The sequence below is a fragment of the Rhipicephalus microplus genome, chromosome 10, assembly GCF_043290135.1.
Source record: "Rhipicephalus microplus isolate Deutch F79 chromosome 10, USDA_Rmic, whole genome shotgun sequence".
Lineage (NCBI taxonomy): Eukaryota > Metazoa > Arthropoda > Arachnida > Ixodida > Ixodidae > Rhipicephalus > Rhipicephalus microplus.
Genome location: NC_134709.1, coordinates 36,210,637 through 36,237,564, shown reverse-complemented (window position 1 = coordinate 36,237,564; position 26,928 = coordinate 36,210,637).

Here is a 26,928-nt window from a genome sequence, read left to right as displayed (position 1 = left end):
GTGCAATGTTCGGGAAACACGGCGGCAGCTCATTTGCCGACACCATACAGATCATAGCGGCGCTCCAAGAAAATTGTTGGACATTTAGAGCGTTAGCGCTCAGCGTCTCATTCATTCGGTTGCAGCTCTGAGCTCTGTGTACGTATTGACTCCACTTTGGCCGAGCAGAGCTTTCGCGAGAGGGCGCTGTTCAGCGCTAGTCGCCTTTGCCACGTTATGTTCAAGGGGGTAAAAGCCAGAAGCCGGACAGAGGGCGTACCGCTCAATCTTCGAGCACTATGTTGGAATAAAAGAATTGCAGATAAAATATGTGACAGCGCGTGTTCTTAGAAGGTACAGCAATCCTCATTGACAAATATAAGCTCATTTGAACACAACAAATTTGTGCCACCACAAGTAGATTAGATGCGTTCCCCTAAGTTCGCTTACGATTGTATTCATCTCCCTGATTTCGTTTTCTTCTAAATGCGAAGCATTTCTTTGCATGGAGGCGGAAATGTTGTAGGCCCGTGTGCTCAGATTTGGGTGCACGTTAAAGAACCCCAGGTGGTCTAAATTTCCGGAGCTCTCCACTACGGCGTCTCTCATAATCATATAGTGGTTTTGGGACGTTAAACCCCAGGTATCAAGCATTTCTTTGCGTACTGTGTATGGATGTGTGTGTTTGTGTTTGTTCGTGTGTTTGTGTGTGTCTGTGTGTGTGTTAATAATGACCCCCCTTAACTTGAAGCGAACCAAAATTAGTGTGGGAGGGTTAGATGATTTGACGAATTGGACTCAATGGTAGAGACATGAATAATGTCACAATCTCGTCGCGTACGTCATCAAACACTTCCCGTGTCACTGGTATGCGGGTATGTGCCACAGGTGCTTGAAACTTAGTATATACCAGGAACGGCGAGAACGAAAACACACATGGTGGTTTCAATGCGTCAGCGTTAAAAAATACAATAAATATCATAGTCTCAGCAGAAATCGAACCAAAGCATTGTGCGTGGCAATCAAGCATTCTATCACAGAGCCACGCCAGGTATCGGAACTACTTTTCAAATAGACCTTAATGTTTGTGAAACATCAACTGTGGTTGCAGTGCTCGCTGTCCCATTAGATAAACATTACTTATGTACTAATTTCATACAATGGACATGTCGGGCTAACGTCAATTGTAGTTAGGTAATATTTCCTGAAGTTGAATTATGTAGCAGTGTCCAGGGCTACCATCTGCGTGATCACCAGCGCTACATACCAGCTTATCGCTCCTGGTGTTCCTAATATTCATGTTGTTGTTGACATCATTGCGCAAGTCCAAACAATTGGTCATGTAAGCATCTGCAACTGTCCAACATATGTGTATGCGTGCAACATCTGTACGTATACTTAGCCTCATTTCATTACGTGCAGCTCATTGAAAAATTACAGGACGGTCGCCTTCCCGCTGTATGCTCCGCATAACGTCGATTCTCAAGGTACGTAAGATCAGCCAAATTTTTTTTGTTCGCCTGGTTGACCAACCGCCTTTTCTTACTCCTCTATTGTTTTCTTTTTTTATATAGATGGAGATATTATTCACGAAAATTAGCATACTCTTAAGTAACATACTGTTAATGAAAAGAAAATCAGGGCCCTTCCGCTACTGCAAGGGGTTTGCAATCGAAGTCAGCAGCTGTGGATTTTACGTCGTTTTCGCGCCCAAACACGCTTTTTTATTGTTTTGCACTTCTCAGTTCCCACTCTTCTTCTTCCTAACAAACTATACGCGTCCATCCGTGTGATTTTTTTACGGGACACAAAACGAATAGATTAAGTTCATGTAGAATTCAACTGTTGCAACCTATTCGCTCGCTATATTCTCAATTTTGATCTTATCTATGTTTTTTTACATCTTGGCTGTACAATGAAATCTTTTTAACCCACTAATTCCTGAACCTATTCGCATTACGAAACAATATTACCTCTAAAGTAAGCTACCAATTGCTTTATGACCAATACCCCGCGGTGGTTTGCGACAGGTCACTAAAAAAAAACAATCAACCAACCATCCCAAAGCAAGCTTGAAGGACAACTGCTAACAAAAACACTGTAGCGCGATTTATACGTTGCAATACAACGGGGCAGAACGAGTGGTGCGACGTTCCGTCACAGACTACAGCGACACTTTTAAAAGAGGCGCCTAATTTTCCATTTTGTGAATCTCAAATGGGTCATTTGCGCAAAAAATATTCAGTGCTCGAAATATTCTGGGGAAATATCGCAGAACTAATATCTCGGTTTGTGTGATTTTCTGATATTTGTTTTTAAAAGTAGTCATTTTTGGAGACCTCCATGATTGGGACAATTGGCGTGGAATGATCCCTAATCACCGACGCCTACGGTGCCAGTGTCAAAGTACAACATTGGCCTAGCCAGTTACAACAATGGCCTAGCCAGTACAACAATGGCCTATTAGTACAACCTTGGCCTAGCGAATACAAGGCACGTATAGCTTCAAGTGGTCGACTACCGGACAATGCATGAACACCCCCTATCACTCAACGTGCGTAATGAGTTCTTTCCCGATCAAAATGCGTGCAGAGGCAGGTCCTGAACTCGAAGCAGACCCCTGATGGTAAAGACGCAAACACCGCGAGCAACTTTGCGTGTAGCCTTTCAGGCAAAGAAACCTTATTACCTTCTGTTCACCAATGAAACGGTCGTGCGAATGTAGCTCGAACGTAGGACAGAGGAACGCGCTGCCTCCTTTACTTGTTTGCCCTTTCTAGAGGCGTTCGCAGAGAACACTGTTAGCTAGCTGAATATACTAAGGTGTAACGCTGCCATGTCCCTTCTTTTCATTATTATATAATACAGATTCCTTGCGTACTTAGTTTATTCAGCTGAGTCGTGTTATGTACAAGATGTAAGTGCATTGTCATGTCTATATTGCAGCACAACACAATCATTGTCGCACAGAGGTACATAGACACTAAAAAATAAATTAGGTGCTAACGGTAACGAGAGACGTTGAGCAGGTTCCGTGCTGCAAGCGTTGTGATTCACATAAAAGATTAAGTAACCCTCTACTGAAGCGCCGAGGCATAAAATAATATTGAAGCAAGAATCAGCAAAGTGGAACCTAGAAATGGGAGAGGAGAATGACGAAGATGATTTGATGGAGTGGACTAGATGATACTGCATATTAGATACGTTACAGTGCATACAAGTGAGAGTAGAATCTAAAAAAAATGCACTACGCTGAACTAAAAATTATACTTAATCAATCCTTCGTTGGCCTCTTCGCTCTGTCCACCCCTGTGTGCGAACTAATCATTCCAAGTTGAGGGAGAGTAGATTAGATGAAGTTAGTAGAAAAAAAAAAGAGCTTAATTTTCCGTATACCTTGATATCTGACTGTCTTGAAAAAATATAGATGGCCTGAATAAAGCCGCTGGTGCAGCGCACAAGAAAGAACTTTCACGTTGGAAGGCTTCGTCATAGACGAGGGGTGAATCAATGTTGTGCGAGGCACAAAATAAGTTGTCTGGGTCAAGAAAAAACGCGGCAAGCAAAGCGAGACGATATGTCTAGCGTTGCTGCTAGGAAGGTCAAGGTTCAGACGGTCAAAAAGCTGCTGCGTTATTTCTTCTATATTAAAGGGGGGCCGTTCTTGTTAGAAGAAAAGCCAGCTGGTACACTTCAAAAACTAATAATTTTATAATGTGATGAGATTGACTTTCGTTCCAAGGGTGTTTGATTTTCTTGATTTGTAAACATGCGTGCACGCTTTAGTGGCATCCGGAGACTAATCAAACCGTTAGCAGTCCTTACTTTTATTTTGCAGAAGTTTGGATGAGAGTCAAGCCGTGATCGCGGTAGCACGTTCATTGAAGCAGCGTGCGGAGAACAAGACCAAAATATAGGAAGAGGAACGAACGTCAGGTGAAAAGTGACAAGTTTTATTTCTCTCCTTTTCCTGCATTGTCCTTTGCCGTTTTGGTAAGTTTTGATAGGAACTGGGACAACCGTTATTGCCAAAACAAATGTGTGAGAACGACAGCTGTTTCTCGACCTTTATGCTAGGTGAAAAGCACGTGGGTTATGCCATAATGAAAAAAAAAGTTATTTTCATAGACAGCGAAGGAGATGAACAGTATAGAGGAATGGTGAAAGGAACATGTGAAAAAAGGTTGGAAAGGCTAGAGTTCTGTTGGCTACCTTACACTGGAAGCAGTAGAGAGAGAAGGAATATAAGAAAGGCAGGGAGGTTAACCAGACGGCGTGTAGTTACCCTACACGTGGGTGGAGGGAAATAAGAGATTAAAGGAGTGAGAGAAACATTGCACACCACACAGTTCAGGGTTTCGCAGGTGGTCGCTAATTGATGTTACCTTTAATGATTGTCGTAAAAGACTTTTTGGGTATAAGAAGTTTGTGGGTATAAATTGTCAGCCGCAAGCACAGGACCGAGTTGACTGGTGAAACATGGGAGAGGCCTTTGTTCTGCAGGGAACGTAGTCAGGCTGATGACGATAACGATGATGACGACGACGAGGACGACGATGATGATAATATAATGGTGATGATGTAGAAAGTGATAAACCGCCACGGTGGTCTGGTCGTGAAAGCAATCTGCTGCTGGTCCGAAAGTCACGAGATTCTATCCCGGGCGCGGCGACCACGTTTTCAATGAAAGAGGAAGTGCTTGAGGCCCATAAGCTTACATTTAGGTTCGCATTGAAGAACACCAGATGGTGGAAATATCCGGAGCACTCCACTATGGCGTCTATCGTAATCATATGGTGGTGTATGGGACGTTAAACCATAATAATTATTATTGGGTAGAAAGTGATGCACTGGAGTGATTCGTCAATGTCGCGTCAGCTTCCAACATCCCGCCTTCGCTGTACTTCCACCAAGTTTCGATGTTTACTGCGCTGTTTGTTTTATGGTGTGTCAGACCACGCGGCTCATACCTCGACTTTCGGGCATGCTGAACAAGTAGCGATTTGAAGGGACGTAGCACGAGTCCTGGTAGCTGAAAACTTCGTGACCTACACTTAGGTCACAGAACATTGCCTTCTTTATCAAACTAAACCTGATTCTAGAAGAAATTTATTCGGGGTGGTTTACGTGCGACGGTGGCCGCAAGGTCTACGTGGCTTACGCCTTTTTGACCGAATTCGACAAGATTAATAGGCCGGGGGCAACAAACAACTGGCATGCGAGAAACACGTAAACCATATAGTTAAAGAGAACCAGGCGGGGGAAGGCGGGAAATAGGGCACGTCGAGATTTTTCGTTTCGAACAAGATTACACTGAAACAACATACAGATCCCCAGAACGGCGTGTTTCACGAATAGCGTTCTCTTCGGGCGCGTTTTTAATTTTGTCAGCGCATACATTTTGTCAGATGTATGAAAAAAAGTGTGTTCACGGAATGTTTTTTTTTTGCGACTCATTGTCAAACACCAGATAGGGTGAGCGTAAGTATTGTCGCTCTTGCAGCAAACTCTTGCGAGTTAGTCTTTTTAATTAATTTTTAGCTCAGACACTTCAGTAAGTTTCTTGTAATATGACAGCTTAAATTTCTGGGACGTATATGCAATACTTCACAAGTTTGCTGTTCTTTGACAGTGAGAAAATGACCGTGGCATAGAAACAGGTATTTTTTCTTTCACTTAAGAGTTCTTGTTACTGAGTTATTGCGAATGCCTAAGAAAGTTTCTGACAAAGATTTGAATTCTTAAAGCTAGTTTTTTGAAGGGTAATGTCTATAGGAAGTTGTCTCTAAAGCCAGCCAATATGAGAGAAAATATGCCACGTTTGCTTCGATGACCCAGCATACAAGATGCTTTCATAGTCAGTATTGCATAGTATGTGGTAGTATGCTCATGCAAAATGAATTAGGCGTTTTTCAATAATAGCTAGCTCCAAAGGAAAAAAAAATGTTAAAAGTAAATAGTGCCCAGTAATTTTGCCTGCGCGTTATACGTTGAACCCCAAGGAGACGAAATGGCGCTGCACTCGTTGCAACGGCATTAGGTTGTAGTCGGTGACCAGATATTTCTCAAGCCTTGAAGATCCGCGGGGCGAGAGAGGCGCATCAAATACCTCGACATTCTCAGTCTATTACATCTCGTGCTTCTCGCAGTACATCCGAGGTCGTCCCACTTTACACAAAGCGACGCTAGATGGTGACGTAATTAGGGACATCACTTAGTGACAACGGTAACGGTAGTTTCTAGTACAAATTCATTCACCGGCCATGTGTTGATCAAGGGGCCGCGCAATGAGGCACTTAAGCTTTTTGCCTTAATTTGCTTAAATATACCCGGTTTCCTCCGACCGCAACTGCGTGCTTTGCGAATAAAGTGTTCTCTGCCTCAGGTACAGCATGCTTGCAGTGGTGCACGCTCTACAGGCAAACAAAAGCAATGAGAGGAGACGTGCAGTTCGATTATATTAGTGGTACTTCTATTCGCATATTCGGCTGGTTCAACAGGGTAATAGCACCAGCACGTGTTGCTATCCAGAAAACTTCCGGTCATTTCATTTATTACTCTCTAACACTGAAACTAAAATCTTGTATTTTAAGTTGTGCTAGAATAAGGAGACTCTTTTTCCGCTTTCAGATAAAAGGAAGGCGCTCAAAGTTAAGGACTAACTCTTATAATGTTCTATCAAGCTTAAAAGAAAGTGAATTCAAAATATTTGACCAGACAGTGAGAGAGAAAACTTTTGAAAATCAACTGGCTACTCGTGAAGGCTTCCGTTCCTCGCCAATACTGCCAGGCTCCGCTGCCAAACAGAACTGGAAGCCATACAGCAATGGTGTTTGTAAACAGTGATAGGGTCTGTATTGTGCAACTACATTATAAAGATGGGTCATCGCATAATATGTTAGTGAAGTACAGTATGAAAGGCTTTATATAACAGGCCGAATTATGTACACTGCAACTGCTTGAATGGCCACTCCTTTTACTGCAGTATGACAGCGGGCAAGCGCCACAGGCGTCAAGGACTAGTGGTATCGGTGCTCGACGACTGCCAACCCGCAGGTCACGGAATATACTACAGGTCGCGGCAGCCATATTTGTCGATGGAAGCGAAAATGTTCGAGGTCTCTAGATTTATTTGGATATACCATAATATTAGGCAATAAATAAAGAAACAAAGAATTTAGGAAGTTATCCGAAGAAGAAGACTCGGAAACTGTGTACCTCTTACTGCACGAAGTTTGAACAGCCATGCTGACTCGGCCGGCACACATCGCGAGCGCTGGCACGAAAATGGACGCAGAAGTAAAAGAAAAACGCCAGCGACTGCGGCGGACCTCTCCTCGGGTGGTGTTTGATCAGATTCTCCAGGACCAAATAAAGATTATTTCACCTTCGCCACAGCGATAGGAGTCAGTCGCAGTTATGACGTATCCGGAACTAGCTCGAACTTACGGCGATGAGCGTGGTAAAGGGCAGGAAAGGTGTTAGAGCACAAAAGGCAAGCGCAGCGAATATATTGGGAAGACGCAGGTCCCGCGACAGAAATGACGCCGTTGCTTTTCATGCTGAGCCGACTCTCGGTAGCAGGTGGAGATTTGAATGGCCAAATGGCGACTGCTTGAAGGCGTCGATCAAAGTACTGCTTGCGACAAAAACTTTGTTGCGAAGACTAAGGGACAAACAACGAAACGTTCCTTTCCTCAGTAAGGAAGCCTTCATTTTTGTGAGGCCGCCTTATGGCACTCTGAAAGCTTCCTCACTGAGGAGCCCTCGGTGAAGGCTTCCTTGGTGCTTCCTCAGCTTAAGGTTGCTTTGGGGCTACCTTCGTGCGTTGTTATGTCCACTCCTTGCCCTGAACGAGCGCTTCGCCTCACAGTTAGCCCACGTGATGTTTTCGTTTTCGAGGCAACCCTCCCACGCCACCCCTGCGGGGAGACGCGAGCGGCGAGCGTGCGTGCACGGTGCCAGGCACCATAACAGCGTTTAAAGAGGCGGGCGTTTCAGTGTTGCTAGAATGCACCACGTTTTGCGCTCAACTACAGTGGCTTTTCACATTCAGTAATCGTTGTTAGAAGAAAGCGTACACGCGTCTCTATATGAACACTTCAATTTGGAAGTGATGTGGTGACCCAAATTTTTTTACGGAATAAACACTTGTGAGCAAAGCTTATCTTCGATAATCTCGAACGCAGGAGCGCGGCAACCATTCCTCCCGCGAGGACGGGTTAAGGGAGCTTTCAGAGTACGCTTGCTTCCTCCGTCGGTACTTAGTTGTAAGGAAGCCTCTCGTAAGGAAAGGACGCGGTCAAAGGAAAGGAACGTTTCGCGTTTTGGGCCTAAGTTTGCGTCGGAATATGAAGATGCCGGGAAGAAAATGCTTTTTGGAGAAGGCATTTAACTTGGTTTGCCATTTAGTTGACATTCTTCACTGTTTCGATAAGCCTAAAAGGAAACTTGCTTACTATCCCCGCTCTCGTTCAACCACTCACCGTTGGTGGCGCTACCAGAACATGTTCGTCTGCTACTGTACGGTGGTTCACACGGTGCTAGAGTTAGAACAGCTGCATTCCTTGATGAACTGCCAGCATATATGTGACAATTTTTTCTCTTAGATGACTAGTCAAGTAAGCTGTTCAGTGCGATTAAACATTTATTGCACACTGGTTCACAAACATGGAAACCCGAAGACATACATTTAGTAGGACAGCCTATGTGATGGCACATGAATTTATAATTGCAAAGAATTTCTCGATCACTCTTAGTGTATTTATTTTTAAAATACTGTATTTGGGCTTGAATATTACGTAATATGAGTGCTCTGTTGGCCGAAATATGACCACGAACGCTGAAGGTGACGTTGGCGAACAGGTGCTGACTAGCGCCACGCTGCTCGTATATGACAGCCCTAGTGGCCTAAGGTACAAACTAGACATGGACGCTAGAGAGGGGCTGTCTGGGCAGGTCAGGAGTAGAGTAGGTCGTAGTCATGAGCACCCCGCTTCCAAGCTGGAGAATTCCTTGGTTAGTTGTCTTTTCCGCAACGCGCGTTGAAAACAAGACGAAAACGTTGACGCTCTTATCAGCACCGATAAGGCCAAGCTTTTTTCTGACGTCATATCTTATGTTCACTAAGCTAACTGCGTATTGGGGTCGATCTACACGTAAGGTATCCTTAAATTACCCGCCACCGTACCCATAATGCAACACACTGCAGGTGGTTGGCTTCTCCTCAAATCAGACCGTAGGAAAATTTTTTTTGCCCGGTTCTGACACCTTTGGACGAAAAATGAGCAAGATAGTGTCGTGCAGTTTAAATTTCCCGCTGCCATGTCCGGTCAGCGAAGATTAACACAGAAAAGTTATTCGAAATGAAGGCCCTGTAAATGTTTCTTTGATTAAAGGTACTGTGCTCATAGTCGCACATAGAAATTATGGCTAAGCCATGAACGTACACCATGTATATTATTTGCGTAAGCTCGCTGTACAGTTGCTTGAAACTGGCACCATTCGGAGGTCGCTTTTGTGAGGGGTATATATAGCCGATCGCAAGAACCTCTGTTTTATCACTTTTCACTTAAAGATCTAAGCGTGGGAAAACTGCGTTAGGTTTAAGCTCAAAGGCCAATTGAGCGAAACGATTATACTTGCTATCGGCATTATATACCCCTGCCTAATGATCTCCAAGCGGTGCCGGTTTGTCATTCGCGGACGGCTCCTTTTTACAGTTAGGACACAAGGCATACGTGAATGGTTTCGGTGTAGCTAATTTACGCGATTATTAGTGTAGTGTTTTTAATCAAACCGACCTCGACGTGCCCCTTTTCCTTAGCTTTTTGGCGGAGGGAGTCCACCCAGGTGCGTTATCGATGCCAAGAACACGGCCTACTGTACTTGCGTACGTGCCCAGGTGGCGGAGTTCCTATGGGTTCGAGTGTCCCCGCTTTCGTTCAACTGCTCACCGTTGGTGGCGCTACAGAATGCAGCTGCTGTTTTTCTAGCGCCATTAAAACCACCGTAGAGTGGCAGATGAACATATTATAGTTAGCGTCGTCCTTGAGTGGAAATGTGGCTCCACTTCGAGTGCGTAATTGTAGGGCTATATATTTCATGCCAAATTTATGTGTGTGTTTTGTTTCCACTGTCAGCCAAGTAAACGGCTCTCGTTTCATCGCTCAGTGTGAACACAGCCTAAATATACAGGCGCATAGCAATATGTACCTCTTCTCAAACGACCTCCCGATTGTGCCAGTTCCAAATGGTTGCACAGCCTTTTTACGTAATGGATATACAAGTTATATACCGGGCTGTACCGCTATATATACCGGGACATATCGGGGTAGATACAACTGAATATACAGGGGTGGCACGAGGATTATTGTATCGGGGGCACTTGGTATAGAGTTTCTTATGAGGGTCACGTAGTCTGAAAATTTATGGGCTGTTTTGAATATGCAATTTTCCCCCAAACGGACTAGAGAGGGCGCTAGGAGGCCGACTGTGATCTGGGGGCAACTGGCACGCTACTGGCGCCCCTCCCCCCAGCCTGGTAACGGCCAGTAACGATGGGTGGCCAAACTTACCTTTGTTAAAGCTTCTCCGTGAATTCACCAACCTATTGGAACTACTCTGGGAAATATCTCTAAAAATATTGCTTTGACCACCTTATTTGCTTGTCAGCTTTCTACACCCCCAACTTATTTTAATGAACTTTATTGAAACCTTTCGTCATACCAGAACCTTCATTCACTTCTGTCTCGAAATAAATTCGCGCATTTCAGGCATGATCCGAGCAGGTATCAAAGAACTCTACGACATCCAACATGGCCCGCGGAATTGAACATTTAGCTACGACCAGTCCTAAAAGGCCATCGCTGTAAGGGTGACTTTGCGGCACACCAGGTAGCATTATGTGGCACAGCAGAGATCGATGTATATTCAAGGTAGTGAGATCGCGCCTGTAACTTCAGTTCTATACCTGCCCCCCCCCCCCCCCCGAACATCAGTATCCGAATTTTTACGGTTAGAACTTAAAGCAATAGGTAGAGAAATCGGCACTTATACATAGGGGGCTGCAAAAGACAAGCAGCATGTTGCGCTTAGGCCGCAGGAATCTTTCCAAGACTAGCTTGCTTCTCTAAATGACCACATCGGCATCACGTTTTAAATATTGATCTCTTAAAGCTTCCACTTCCTGAACTTTTGTTTGGATGCCAACTTCGTTAACGTATCGTTTCGGCTAAGCAATACATCGCTCCAATGTTTGACAAACTATTCCATGAATCACCTTTATAAATGCCACACTCTTATAAAACTCAAACCAGTTGGTAAGGCCGATTATCCAGAGAAGTAATCTACCAGTTGAACACCAGAGAGCACTAATTATGAAAAACATAATATACATTTTATTTGAATAAATCTCAGCAACCACAATTTATTTTTGGAACACAAAAAATTCGAACTACAACGACAGCAGGAGTCCTTTGAAAAATTAGCTTGGGAAGCTGTCAGTATAGTCAGGAGGCCAATATGGTCGCTCTATCACAATTCACACTTCACTGGGCAAAGATGACACGCACTATCAATTAGAATGGATAAAAGGGCAATATTTGCATACTGATGCATACTCTAAATAAAAAAAAACTATGTAGCGACAATAAGTATTAGCCGTGAGAAGAGAAAAATACAAAGACACAGGCCTAAATGTTCTTAATAAATCTGAAGAAATACTAGACAGGAACAGTGTACCTCAGCATCAGTGCAAAGCAGCAAGTAAAAGGCAATATAACACCAACATTTACAAACATTTTGATTGAAAGACTTCACACTAATAAAGGCTTCAAATTAATATCTGACCTCTACTAGATTTAAAGATACAACTTAAGAAGACAAGCACATTTTCTCCTCAAAAGCATTAAACAGACAAGCCTGCACCAATGGGTGTGCACAACAAGCTGACTTCAAAAGATCAATTGCCGGTGGCTCCAACCTATTGCAGAACATTGCCGAGTGTATGAACAGGACTATTTCATTAGTCACCAATGCAACTGGCTTCTGTACTTAAGTTATCTCGGCAGGCCCGTTCTTTTCCCCTAAGTGCAACTTATCAGCGTTTCAGAACTTTAAGACACAAAATGTCTTCACTCTGAGGACAAGGAACCCTGCTTTGCTGCCACGCTGTGCTTAATATCCCCTAGTCCATGTATATATTTCCCGCAAAATCGGAAAAATATAGCAGGAACAGACAAAATAAAAAGCATTGCGAGTCAAACATTTAAAACGGGCTGCTATCAGACTGCAATCTTTTACCGCGATTATGGCCCGTCCCCAAATGCCCCTGCAGTCACTGTGCGCTTTCTCGAATATTTAGGCTTTTACGTGTTCACTGATGGACAAAGCATGCAATTATGATTGCCAAGTTAGAAAGCATTTACCAACAGTAACATGAGAGAAGGATACAACGGGTACTTGGATGAAGTCATGGGCAACAATCACGTGGCTAAGTGTTGACATTGGACCGTATACGAATGATCTGAATGCCGTAAAACCAGGATTCCCGAAGCAAGTGAATTCTGAAGTGAAGACTATAGCTCGCTACTAACGAATGGCAATGAGTCAGCTGAACCACCTAATTGTAGAAAGAACATGCTGGGAACGTCCGCACAATAACATCAAGAAAAAACAAAAAGGAGCATCGAGTTGAGCCATGTATGGCTGCAATGACAGACTGTTGCCCAAGACGTGGCAAACGCACGTGCACACAGAATGAAGCCTCCTTGTCTTACAGATAGATGAATTTGTTCCAAGTTACGAAACTTTTCATGCAGTTTGGTGCAAATCAGCATCGAAATGCTACTACACTGCACAATATGAACGGATGCCTTCACCATAAGAGAAATGTTTCTATGCCATTCCAATAATTCTATATGCTTCCGTAAGATGCTTACGGAAAACAACTGCATTCTGTAAGCAAACATGTAGATTGAATGGAATGACTTATAGGGGATTAAGCCATATATATGGCTTATTGTGGTTTCAATGGGGTTTACGCCATACGTATATATGTCTTAAAACGTGCACATGTATCTAACAATCGCACTGCTGGTGCATAAGATCATGAAATACGAATATGATAATGAAACATTGTACAACATGCTAAACTTGTGCCTTTAAATGCACCATACGGGTAACTTATATGTGACATAGTCATTAAACTCACTATGTTCACTGTACGGCCCAGAGTGGACCCAGGAATCACTGGCATGTCTCACGGAGGCAACACAAGACTCAGTCACCCAGTCTCTTCATCCATTGGTGGTCACAGAAGAATGATGACGAACAGAAACCCTGAAGAGAGTCCTCATACGGAGTGAAAACTGAAGGGAAGACGGCAGCAATGGGCTTTCTATTACGATACATTCACCAGAAGGCAAGCTAGAGGCGAATCCTTGTTGACGCAGAGAAACCGTGGCCGAATGACAGTGGTACCTGGGTGATTGCCTTGGCCATCCAGGAAGCACAGGCCAAACGTGGAAGGCAATTATGGTTCGGCAAGCAAGAGGCAGGAACCAAGAGGCGAATCCTTGTGAACACAAACACTATGACCGCAGAAGGGTATCGAGGATTGCCTTGACCATCCAAGAGGCATAAGCCAGATGTGAAAAACAATGCAGTTTTGGACGTAGCATCCACTGAAGGGGACCAGAGGTCGGAATGAAAGTTGTAAGAACACCAAGTATTCAGGATTAGATGTCTTTTAGTTATACAGCTAGGACGCACACAGTAATTAAAGGTAATGGCGGCTTAGAACAGAATATTTGACAATGACAAATTGTGGCTTAGCCTAGAAATGGGCAATACAGCGGGATGTCTTTTATTCTGCAATTATTCAAATACTGTGCGCAATATTTAAATGTGTGTTTTAATTCAACAGAAATAGGGGGATTTTGCAGTCACCTAAGTCGCCATAATTACTACACTACGGTTAAAGACTATGTCCCCTGTGCTTTACTTTGTCTAATTGATTTATTTCGTAGTGTGTAACCAACAGATGAGCCTCTGAAGTTTGTTCTTTTGTTCATAGCGAGCCTCACCCGGCAGAGTTTATAACTGAGGCTAGCACACGAGGGTTTATTGTTTAGCAGCAGTCGCCTGCAAAGGTCACGTGCCACCCTCTGGTGCAAAGTTTCGCACACACCACCTTTACTACAAGTGGTGCTGGCCGATACTTCTATATATTAAAGATCAAAGATAATAAACATGGTGGACAGGGTTGTTCACGTTATAACAGTTTACACAAAAGAGCACCACAGGCGTAACTTGAAGGTTGCGGTTGATATCTCGCTGAAGAAATACGTGATTTTTGTCCACATACTCATTTATATTGTCCACTTAATGCCTTGAACTACAAATGAGAACAAAAAATGTCCCTCTGTGCCCTCTTTTGCTTATCTGAACATTAAATGCATTTGGCTAGGTCACATGCTTGTGGGGGACACTATAAGACATACCAAATGTCTGCTCAGGCCAGGAACGGTAGCATTCCTGCATTTGAGGGCTTTTGCAAATTACACAATCTCGTAATAGCAAAACAGCGGCTGAATGGTGGAACTTTTGTCCCGTAAACATATGACGGTCTCCAGGAGAGCTATCTTCAATGTATCTAGCAATTGTACTTGTCCGCTCTGGCGCAGTGTATTCAGTTACTCGAAAAAGCATCAAGCCATGACATCATAGCACTCTTCACCACGTCAATGCACCAAACTCACCAGCCTATTTCCAGAGTAAAGAGAACCTAATTGAAAGGTCGAAAGGTACGGTAACAGGGCTCTTAAACTGACACGTTTGAACTTGTGTATGGAAGTTTCTAGCTGTTTGGAGAACAATGTAGGGAATGCACAACGACTTTGAAGATGCACCAGGCGGGTGACAATGTTAAACTGAATTTAAGGGCCAACGTGATTAGAGTTCATGCACAGCCTTCGAGGTGTGCCTTCAAATGCAAATCTCTGGAGCCACAATTCGTGTCGGTGAAACGAATTAAGTCTTTCCCACTCGTTTCGAGGGTTCGAGAGCTTCACGATGTCAAAATGGTGTTGCGGCTAGAGCGACTGGAAACAGGGGGGGGTGCGCAGCTTGTTGAGATGCAGCCAATCAGTGGAGGCTGAAGTGGACGGTCCACAAAGTGTACACACTTAAAATAGTGCCCAGAGTGCACTGAATCTATATTAGCCCAGTCCGGTGATTGAAGTGTCAGTTAAAATTACTTCAGATTAGAAGTTTCCTTAAGGTCTATCCGCGAAACACCGAGTGTATATAACTACAGTGGTGAGTTTGTGCACTTGTAGAAATCAGATCTACAGGTCAAAAGTTTCATTTCTACAAGACTTGATCCCTGCACACTGCAGTGTAGTTGCTGGAAGTGAAAGCAGTGTAGGAAGTGCAGGAAGCTAATGGATTTGTCCGAAAAGTAAAGTAATGAGACTGTCTGGTAAAGGAATCTATTGACCGAGGCGGTAAATATTAAATCTCTTTGAATAGGCATGATTGCGTCACTTGTAACATGATTCCCACGCTGCATAAGCTCCCCGAAGGTCCGGTCAACTGACCGCTTGTAAAATGGCGAGAACGCTGTAAAACTGGCCAAGCAAGGCTGGTCTTGAGCTTTGTGACCAGAAAGAAGGCTGCCTGGTTCACATTAGGACTGCACACGCCGCAATAAGAACAAGAGAAGCCTAGAAGACCAATATTTTATTACGTTTATCCATTTGATGGGCCTTCAGTCTGTGATAAGCAACAGAAGTTAACTTTCAGGGAGCCTTTGCAACGTGGAAATTTTGTAGGCAGTGTGCAATTTTTGTAGAAAAAGAATTGTACAATGTACCAATCCGATCAGGAAACTTTTCACCAGAATATTACTTAACGGACAAAGAACGTAGATATGTGAGACGCCAGGTACAGGTATACGAACAGATGGACATCATTCTGGCGGCACAACTTTTTTTCCAAATTCATTATCAGTACTGCTTTCACTTGGCAATGTTAGATCATCCCCACCACAATGTTTCCAGAGTCTGCACTTTCACAAATTACAAAATATAGACTACTCTCCTTCAACACAATCTGCTAAATTTATTTCAAGTGGTGATCATTCCTGATCTAACAAAATAGTATATTGTGTTATGTGAAGGTTCACCAACACTAACCCATATGTTAACAGATATTCTGCCAAGGCACACAACAGAAAAAAAAAACTGTACTTGCCTGAGTGTTTGCAGACCCCCAACAAAGTTTGGAAAGCGAAAGAAGAGGGGGTCGCTCTTGCAGGACCAGAGAGCTTCTTAGCATCAGCCAGACAGAGGTCGGAAAGCCAGAAATTAAAAGCCATCTTAATATTGTGAGGCCGGGTCAACCTGGTTTATCGATACACTAGTTTGCAGATGACACAAGTATATAGCCAAGACCAAGTCCAGAGTACCACTGCATGACACCATTCGCAGTTACCAGAGTGAATAACGGACTGAAGGTACGAACTACAGGGCAAGCGTAAAATCGGTATTACATTAATTAATAATCAAAGTGGTGTGATACGTTGTGCGTGGCAGTACTATAGATTGCTGAAACTTTTGCCAAATGGCTGATGCAATCTCTCTTTATAATGGACGCGTTCTGTCAACTTCCATCTCTCCACTTGAATAAAAAGAGAACAGGCACCAGTATTTGTACTATGTTCTGACGGCTGCAGTCAACTTGGAGTGACAAGTGTAATGTGCTAAGAAAAAAGTGTTAACCTAAGGGTCTTTTTTGTTAGACAATAATAATGAGAACGGACTAAGGTGCCAGAGAAGTATAGGGGATGCTATTAGAAGTAACTAATGCAATGTGAACGTAATGTATTACATATATATATCTTTACTAAACTTTTCATTTCATCTGAGCTAGCAGTTGAAGTATACACAACTGCTTGAGATAAGCGTGCCTGTCGCTATCAATTAGGCTTTTGAAGGCAGCGTTGACTAACGCAGGTGCTCGGGTTGAACCTACATTAACATGGCACGAACTGCAGACTGGATACTGCAGTATTAGTTAGCTCTAAATTGTTTCATTTTATTCCATGAGCACTTTACCCTTGTTACTCAATGCAGATGTGCTTACGCGAGTCATTCCACATCTTCGAGCAAAGGCCTATAAGGGCGCAGTAGGCTCTAGTAGGGCGGTGAAACACCACCCCCTGAGGAAGGTCGTCTTTTACGAAGCAAGAGCTGGAAGACTGGCACGGACCAACGGGATTGTCTCTGCCGCGCGCCAGGTGCGAAGATTCACAAGCTGGAGGCAAGCTACCTTCATGTCGATAGACCAATCTACAGTGTTCCTGGATTGAAAAAAAAACGACATTTATTGTATGTAACTGGTATGCACAACTGCAGGTTAACTGCATCAGGGCATTAAGAATCTGGCCACTAACATATAACATTTAAGCATGTTATTTATGTTATTTAAGCATGTTATTTAAGCATGTTATTTAAGCATTTAAACATATAACATTCAAGCAGCCGAGTATACCTCAGCCACTTGACCACTGTGGCGAGGCTATTTTACAAATATAAAAAAACTGGGAGAGTCAATTACTAAGAATTCTTTAAAAAAAGTCTTGAAGAACGCTCACAGGACATGAAGAGTTAAGGAAAAACTACGCAACTTACGTACGCGAAATAAAAGAGTAGAAAAAGAAATGCTGAGTCCTTAACCGTCATTCAGTATGAAACAACTTGCCTAAGAACACGTCCTAGAAAAACAAACACCCAGCCTATTGGCAAGTGGTCTTTGACAGAACAAATATCTCTTGTCATAAAATAAGTCAACATCAGAAAATATCGAAAACTTTCTCGTGGAGAGATTCGCGGGTAAAGAGAGCTATTAAAACAATTACCCCAAAAAGTTTTTTGGGAGGGGCTGGGGGGTTCCACTTGATTGTTTGGCCGTTTCTGTAGCATACTGGAGATCCTACTTTTCTGTGAACTTTTATTTTTATTCAAGTTTGTGAATTTGTGTAATATCTTTGACATGCACTCCTCATGGAAGGAGAAAGGAGATTTCGACAAGTTCGTATTCATCTCGAAAATTGCGCAACAGCACGATGACGAAGAAACAACGGGAGAGGCGTTGCTGCTTCATTCATCGTCCTCGTATTGTTGCACTGTTTTCTGGAAGCGCTTGGGTTAGTCTGGGTGTATGTGTGCTTGTATTCCTCTGCCAACAAACACAGTTAACGGTGTGGTTGTTTGTTTCCTTCCGTTACACCTTTATTCTCGTTACTTAATGTAGATGTACTTACAGCAAGTCTCTGTTGAACGGAGAGCAAAGTTTCATTAATAGAACATAGTTGTTTCCAACAGGCAAAAGAAACACCGTCTGCTGAGGAACGGCATTCCATGTACTTTATCTATGCTGGAGCCTGTAGGATTGTGCCCTGCGTGCAGCAGATGCAGAGCCGCGAGGGAAATCAAGCCACCTGTCAATCATGGCAAGACGTGACGCGCCTGTTTTACAGACCACATCGTAGTTCAGGTGTGTTGAGTGCACATAACACTTCGAGACACGTCATTCTCAGCTGAAGACTTGAGTACTATTTATGTGCACCACTGGCAGGTAATTGACCACGAACTTTGAGCTAATTGCAAAATAAGCATTCCTAATTTGTTTCCTAAAGTTCCTTTATATCAATTATGGTTGAAATATTTTGCTACACACGAATACTTTGGCGAAGGCAGGAGAGTGCTTCACAACACGTTTGACTGGAAATGTTTCGGAGAAACTACGAGTTTACCTTTTTATATTTGCTCACTGCAAGCAGATAATTATCGCTAATTATTTGAACAGGTTGTGGAACGGAGTCCTCGAAGAAAATGTAGACTTTCTGAATGTACAATAATTACACCTAGTACTAACTGCAATTAACAGCTGTAATATACAGAAATTTGTTTTATCACTTCTGTTTGCGTTTCGTTTGGGCTCCAGAGCCTTGGAACGTTATTGCATAAATTTTAGGCACCTATAGAATGCTTTTAATAATGTATCTCACGAAGAAATAATGTAGTGGCGCACTACGTACATAAGTAGGCAGATAAATTAAAGCTCCCCGAGCAAGCGTAGGTTACACGCACTTAATAACTGATTAAAAGAGCACATACACAAAATTTCGAAGGAGAGATAAGTGCGAGATGGATTTATGTGGACACACACACGATAGCAACAAAATATCATGAGCAGATGTAGCCTAGCACATATATAAAAATCAAATTTAAAGTGCATGAACCGCAATGACGTGACGTCACAGCGCTGACGTCAACGCGATGACGTCATTGCGATGGCAATGCAAGCAAACCTACATCATGAGTTTGTGTTGCTGGCACACGCCCTGCGCTACCTGCGTTTTCTTCCTCAGTGCCTGCGGCTTTGCGTGTGTTGGCTGTGCCCACTTTGGCGCACACACGTGGCGCAGACGTCGCAATTTTGCGTGGTCACGTGGCCAGCCGTGTTTACTATGCCAACAAGACTTCCTAGCTCTGTGCTCTTTGAAATCAAACCTGCGACTGGGCTCTGTAAAAGCATATTTAAATAACCACCGTGATCTCGCACAAACGAGGTTTTCAGCAGTAATAAGAAAATCATAAGCTACCTATTGCAACAATAACAAATTAAAAAGGCACAAAATTTTCGTGTCAGTGCTCCCATAAGTTACCATACAAACTTACCTGCTTGGCAGTGCTAGGAAACTATGACCAGTGGACATACTCCCCCCTTGCCAGCTCCCATCGTTGGCTCACCTGCCACGAAGCTTGAAGCAACGATGGCCGTTTCATCGGTCCTTTCTGGATTGCTGGCGGTGCACCTCTGCGAGATTCCCCGTCTTGCAGTTTTTGGTCCAGATGTCCTTTGCAAAACTGCATGAACATGTCTCGTAAACAATGATTAGAAATGAAAATTTTGATTCCACTTTCGAAAAGTGAGGCAAGATTACATTTATGTTGGACATATAGTTCTTAATGTGGACCCAAATTCACAACCGCATAGGTGTCTGCAGTTAACTCCTGGCTAAATACAGCCACTGTGGTCTTCGTTCTAAAGCTTATTAGCGTAACGCCGGAGTCGCCAAGCCACTGCGTCCGAGTGTGATGAAAAGCCGAGATTTTCCAGAACAGCCTTGCGTGAACGAAGTCTAACGTTGTCCGAAGTTTCAAAACCTGTTCACAATTGTCTTAAAGGGGCTGTGCGACTGTCACCAACCAATTTGTGGTTTTGAGCAATTCAGCAAAATATGAGTATTGTGTCCACGCGTTATATATCAAAATTGGATTGTAGAAGTGTGTTAATGCGATAGCGTTAAAGAGCTCGTTTCGCGGAAATTTCTGCGTCGGCGTCGTCGCTAGTGAGCGAAAAATTACCTGGTGCGTGCAATGCCAATAGCACGTCCGCCACAAAGACTCCGTCGGGGACAGTGCGCAGCATACGCTGGTGCAGTGCGGGGAGCGTCCTGGAAAGAAAACAAAAGTTGCTAGAAGACGAAAGTCCGCGCAATTAAATGAACGCTGTCTCACGAATCACGCTTGAACGCGAAGCCATGGCCGGTCTATAAGCCAAGTCGACGCTAAAAATAAAACGAAAAGAGGGCAATGTATTCACCTTTTCTTAAACACCTCCCTGGGCGCCGCCATAACCCTCCTTGGGCTGTGCAAATTGGCGCGTCCCCTCGAAAATGCACTGGCAACGCTGCGCCCTTAGCCTTTGTACTCCCGCGCACAGCCCACCATGGCGGTGTTTTTTTTCCTTCCTGTGAAAAGGTGTATAGCGCGACAAAAGGAAACACGCAAAGCCCGAGTGTAAACAGTTAAAGGGTGCTGCGCCCATATCCCTGAATCGACGTATTGTGCAGACCTGAAGCGCTTGAAGTTTGAGAGATGTTGCTATTTTCTTAAAGTGCGGCCACAAACCGGCGAGGAAAACGTCGGGACGCACCGTTATTGCAGCCCATGAAAAACACACATATGCACCACAAACAGACGGGCACGAAACGGTGGTTACGGGAGCTCCACAGGCATCCCGAGTCGTCGGGGGCACCTACTGTCGCCACCGCCCTGACGAAGCTATCTAGTGCCTGCCTAACTGTAATGATTGATACGTGAAGTTTAACGTCCCAAAACCACATATGATTATGAGAGACGCCGTAGTGGAGGGCTCCGGAAATGTCGACCACCTCGAGTTCTTTACCATGCACTCGTATCGGATGCCTAACTGTAAGCTAAGCCTGAAAACTGCATGCATGCCTGTGTCACGGGGTGTATGGGTCTAGAGTGGCGGCATGGTTCAACGAACCCACTCACTAACGTTCGACGCAACCTGGCTTGAACTTCAGTTGAACTGGGAAACTATATATTGAGTGATTCATGTTCGCTGAACACCTTTCCACAGCTATAGGCGGCCTGTCGAATCGGTGGGCTCACCGGTATTTTTGATGCCAAAGGCGAAGCTCGCAGTGGCCCTCGATAAATTCCAGGAACCACCGTGCCTTGTAGTAAGTAGTCCCACAAGTGCAGGTGAAGCAGTCCCACAAGTCCAGGTGAAGTACCCCCCCCCCCCCCCCCTCCACACACACAGACGAAAAGTTGTAACGCGGCTCATACGTACTATTACTATCGCATACCTCACGCCTGAAAATCGCGGCCAGCCATCCATGCACGGGGCCAAAGAACTGCCGTCCACAAAACCCACAGCATGACGAGCCACACATGAAAAATAAAAGCCCGCCACCCGCGTGTAGCACTAATGGCGATGCTGCGCATGCGTTGTTGCAGCCAAAGCTGGTCGCGCCGTTACGTCACTATATCGTTCATCGCCGCCTTATCAGCGAAATCTGCGCGTGGTGCATTGAGGAGGTTAGAACTCGAAGATGTACCATGTCAATTTTTATGAACGGGAACACGCGAACCCGTGGCCCGCGTGTTCCGGCGGTTACTTGTAGCGCGTTCAAGCGGGAGTGATAGCAATCACATCCTGGGCTCTGGGGTCTTACTTGTATAATAATAACCAGTCATTATATGTATGATGCACAATAAAACTGATTGATTGATCCTCTATTCCCGTCATCTAGTGGTGAACAAAATAGCCGGTCATTGGTGATACGGAATCAGCGGCAAGATAGTAACTGCCTCCCCCTTCAACGCGATCACGCAGGAGGCCGGGCGTAATCATTCCGCCGGTTCCATATCACCAACCACCAGTTGTTTCACTCGCCACTAGATGACGGGAATAGAGGCTGTGGTTGCTATCGCTCCTGCTTCAACACGCTACAAGAACTTGCCGGAGGGGTGGGTTGCGCGTTTGCGTGTTCCCTTTCATGAAAATTGACACTTTACAAAAGCGAAATCAACGGATGATTGTGGGGCTCGGAATGTACTAGAAGCCTCTCAAAATCAGAGCTGTGCGGTCGCTTTTTCGAGTGCACTGCAACCCAGTTCCCGGCACGACTTGCAACTACGTGACGAACGTGAGCAAATAATAACCGTATATTTAATTTGTAAGTCATTGCTTTAACTTTTGTGACGCCACCTTTTTCTTGAATTTGTTTCAATAGGAAGCCACGTTCCGCTTCTTCAACTCTTATATTTCAAGTCCGACGTTGTGGATACATATATCATGCTCTGGAGGTTGTGGATTCGATCCCGGACTCTACCTAGATGCAGGTGAAACAGCAGAGGCCTGTGTAATGTGTTATGCATGCTTGCGTAAAAAAAAAAAAAAGCCAAACTTCTGCAGCCTTCCACTATACGAAGAGCATCATGTTGAGGTTTCGGCTCGTAAAACGATAATTCAATAAAATATTTAAATCATGACTTAAGGTTTCTACAAACATACTCGCGGTGAAGACAAGAAAAGAAAAAAAATGGCAGTGTTTCACACCATACGATTTGTAATGGCTCATAACTGCATTAAAACAATGTCTCCCTAGCATGCATGTATGTATGTTGGGCTTACAATATGCGCTCCTGCAAACCGTTACTGCCGCTTGATTCAGCTCATTCGAAGAATGTGAAGCGTGCAATTGCTTCCACGTGCCTAGAATCCGCCCTTCAAAAGTGATGCGTTCACGCAGCCACCGACAGTTTTCATCAGCAAATGCAACGCCTGCAGTCATCAGGGCGTTCTGACGCTATTCTGGCGGCTTCCGCCACGAGTCGTTGCTACGGAAAGTAAAATTGCCAGGGCCGGGAGAAAAATACACACTCGCGTAAAGAAAACGAGGCCTGAGGTGATCCCACACATCCACAAAGCATAGCGCATAACCTTTTGAAAGTTGCGAAAAAGCACTATGGAGTACCTACCGTCTTTTCAGCGCCGCACAAGTCGTCCAAGCTGTGTGCGTGCGTGTTCTCGATGAGGTTACACCGAACGCGAATTGTGGAATCAAGCCCACTATAGACGTTACGTTGACTGTGCGGCGGGGTAGTATATAATTTGCGATTGAGCTGTGGCAAATCATACACCGGGCAAAGTGGCAGATGTGTTAACCCGCGGGCCCGGGAGCACAAGTTGACGCTCACAAACGACAACGGCGCACATATTTCTGCGCACTGTGCAGTGTGTGGCTGCAGCGTGACTTTGTTTTATAAACTGAAGGTGCTAATACGCAGCAAGGAAACGTGTGCACGTGTACTGTTAGGGGCGTTGCACATAAACATTGAAGGATGAATATTGCGTCAGCCAGACGTCAGTGTGTTTTCTGGAGGGCGAATTCGAATAGCTGTGCCGTAATAAGTTTTAGTTTCCGATATAAGCATCTTTGTGATACGCGCAGCCGTGGTTGTGACGCACGATGTGTATTTCTTCCACAATTTTTTCATAATTAATTCAGCGGCTAGTGAGTGTTTTGTTATTTCTACTTGTTTCCTGTGCCTTGTTCCTTTCTTTTTTCGCGCTTGACTTAAGTACAGACATGCACCAACTGGCCCAGCAACGCCTTTTACTAACATGCTACATTTGGGTGTTACTGCAATGTTGCGTAATTTTATTTACTTGACTGATTAATATGTGGGGTTTACCGTACTAAAACCACCATATGATAGACGCCGTAGTGGAGGGCTCCGGAAATTTCGACCACCTGGGGTTCTTCAACCTGCACCGAAATTTGAGCAAACGGGCCTATAGAGCAATTCCGCCTCCATCGGAAATACGACCGCCGCAGCCGGGATTCGATCCCGCGACCTGCGGGTCAGCAGCCGAGTACCTTAGCCACTACACCACCGCGGCGGGGTTCGTTCACGTGACTAGTTATCTATGATACTACATCATCTTTCGTTCCCTCGCTAGTTAGGCGATTTAAATCTTATTTGAAAGAACGCTACCATACATACGTCGACTTAAACATAAATCCCACTTTAGGCCTATTGAATTTGGTGTCCCCCAGGGTAGAATACTGTGACGAATTCTCTCCCTTTTATCTGTTAGTGATACTGTTAGAATTTACGATTATTGTAAGTATATAATATATGCCGATAACGGTTCAGCACTTATTAAAGAAAGACTTGGAGACCATAACACGAAATGATAGTACATTGTCATAAGTTGGAGACTTGGTGTAGGTTAAATACGTATTCTAAATCAACCGAAAGCTAGATTTGTGTTGTTCCGTGTCCCCGGCATTTCAGGGAAAACTGATGGCTTTATATTCTTGGGCCATTTCAAATAAAAATGTAGACAAGATTAAGATTCTTGGCATAATATTTTCAGAAAATATGTCCTGACCAGAATGATCCCGTGAAAGCTTTATTGCCAATAGTAAGCAGAGTAGCCAACGTATAAAATCGGAGTCGTTCCATGTTTCCTGCTAGCATTAAAAGATTGTCATTTTTTGCCCTTTCTAATTCACATCTATATATTTTACACCAATATAGAAAAAGACGACATTATCTAACTTACAGCAAATATTCTTGGTCCAGAAAAGCGCTGCGTTCAATAGATAGAAAACTCTTCGTATCTAGAACACACAGGTCCTTTATTCAAAAACAAAATCATGAAAATTCACAACATATGTAATCATAAACTACTCAGAACATATAAAAATTCTATATTAGAAAGAACAAAACTATTCGAAGCAATAGCAAATCTTTGAGCGAATAAAATGTTCTATCTTTTCAGGTATCACCATCAGTATAACATTTATTTTACGCTTACTCATTATAGGGAAGAAACACTTTATCATGTACTCACATTCACCCTGAATGAACTATACAAAAAATGGTGTTTTAAACAGTACTAACAAATACTTGCGGGATCACTTTTCGTAACGTATGTCTTTAAATGAATGTATGAGGCAACTTGTGGTTCCTTAGTAGTTTTTAGCAGTACTTTCTTTTGTATCTTCAGCAGGATTTTCTAATGTTCATGTTTTTTTTTCATGATATGCAATTCTTTTTTGTTAGCCTGTTTTGCTGTTTGCTATAATTTTTCGTTACTGTATTTGATACCAATATGTTTTGATACCGATTTGTTTCGTACTGTCACTGCTGCTGTGCGGGGGACCAGAGCCTATCGCCAAGCTGCAAAAGTGCAGCTTTTTTTCTGATCCCTTATTTTTACACGACCATTGCACTGTATTGAGCTTTGGGCAATGCGGAAAAAGAATTCGGAATTTAATTTAGATTGGAAATTGTCAAATTGTGCTTGCATTTTGGCTATGAATTTAGCGTCGCTCACCTGCTCTAAGCTGACCTCACGCGCTTTCAATTTCGTCGCCTCTTTTTCCTGAGCATCAAGACGCTCTGTGAACCCGTCAAACTCGGCAGAGAGCGTTTGAATCAATTTCTAGATGACATCAACTTTTTTCAGGCGAAGCTTGATGTCCATGTCGACTAGCAGCGTGCGAACATACACCTCGAAAGAATCAATTGGGAGCTTTCAAACAACGTACGCAAAGCTTTGCGTACGCTACCACACATGCGCTGTAACGCTAACTGCCGTTAGCGTTTGTGGTCTGCCAACAAAAGCGTTAATATAGCGTGCGGCCCAGAAGCCGTGTATTAATACTGATACACGCCAGAGCCAGCGCCCACATGGATGAGGAAATTGCACTCGCAACACGTCAAACGCGTTTTGTTATCCGGCAGAAGGTATTTAAAGGCACAGCAACGAGGCACCACTGACCAGCCAAGTCTATATAATGTAATCTTTTGTTGGCACTATAGGAAAACTTGTCTGCAGAAGAGGCAGACAAGTTTGAAAAAATAACAAAAACTTACTAACCTGGAAAATACACGAGTGAAGTTTAGACAGCGTGTTGACACGAGTGGCAGCTGCAGCCAAAATGAGGTGAAACGCCCACTGCACTCTTGAGTCGGTATCCATGAGGTGGTGCGATATAATGCTGATGACGAAAACTTCATGACAATCCGCGTTCCACATGTGTATGAATCCTTCGCGAAGTTATGTAAACTGGTAGCGTAGGTTCCATGGAAGCCCATGTATCCGGTAGGATGCGGCTTGTTGCCACCATCGCCATTTACGTGTGGAGGGCACAAATAATAAGCAAAAAATAAATCTGACATCACAAACGGTAGCGACGTCGTGCACTTGCTCTGCATGACGCGAATTTGAATTTTTTTATATGCTGGCCTTTTTTATGTCGTTATAAATACGCAATTTTATTGCGTCCTATAGCTTGCTAATTGCGTGTGCGAGAGAAAAAAAGGTTCAGGAGACAGGGTTGTTTTGTTAGCCTAATGGTACTTGCTACATACACCGAAAACATTGCAGACAAAACTGTGACAAAACTGTTCGCGAGTAGAATAGCGCAGTAGTTCAAAAACTTACGTTGCGCAATCGTGGAAAACCATGGCATCGAGACAGCAGCCTTGAGATTATCACTTTGGCAACATTAGAGTACAGTGTTTCGTAGCTTAGCGT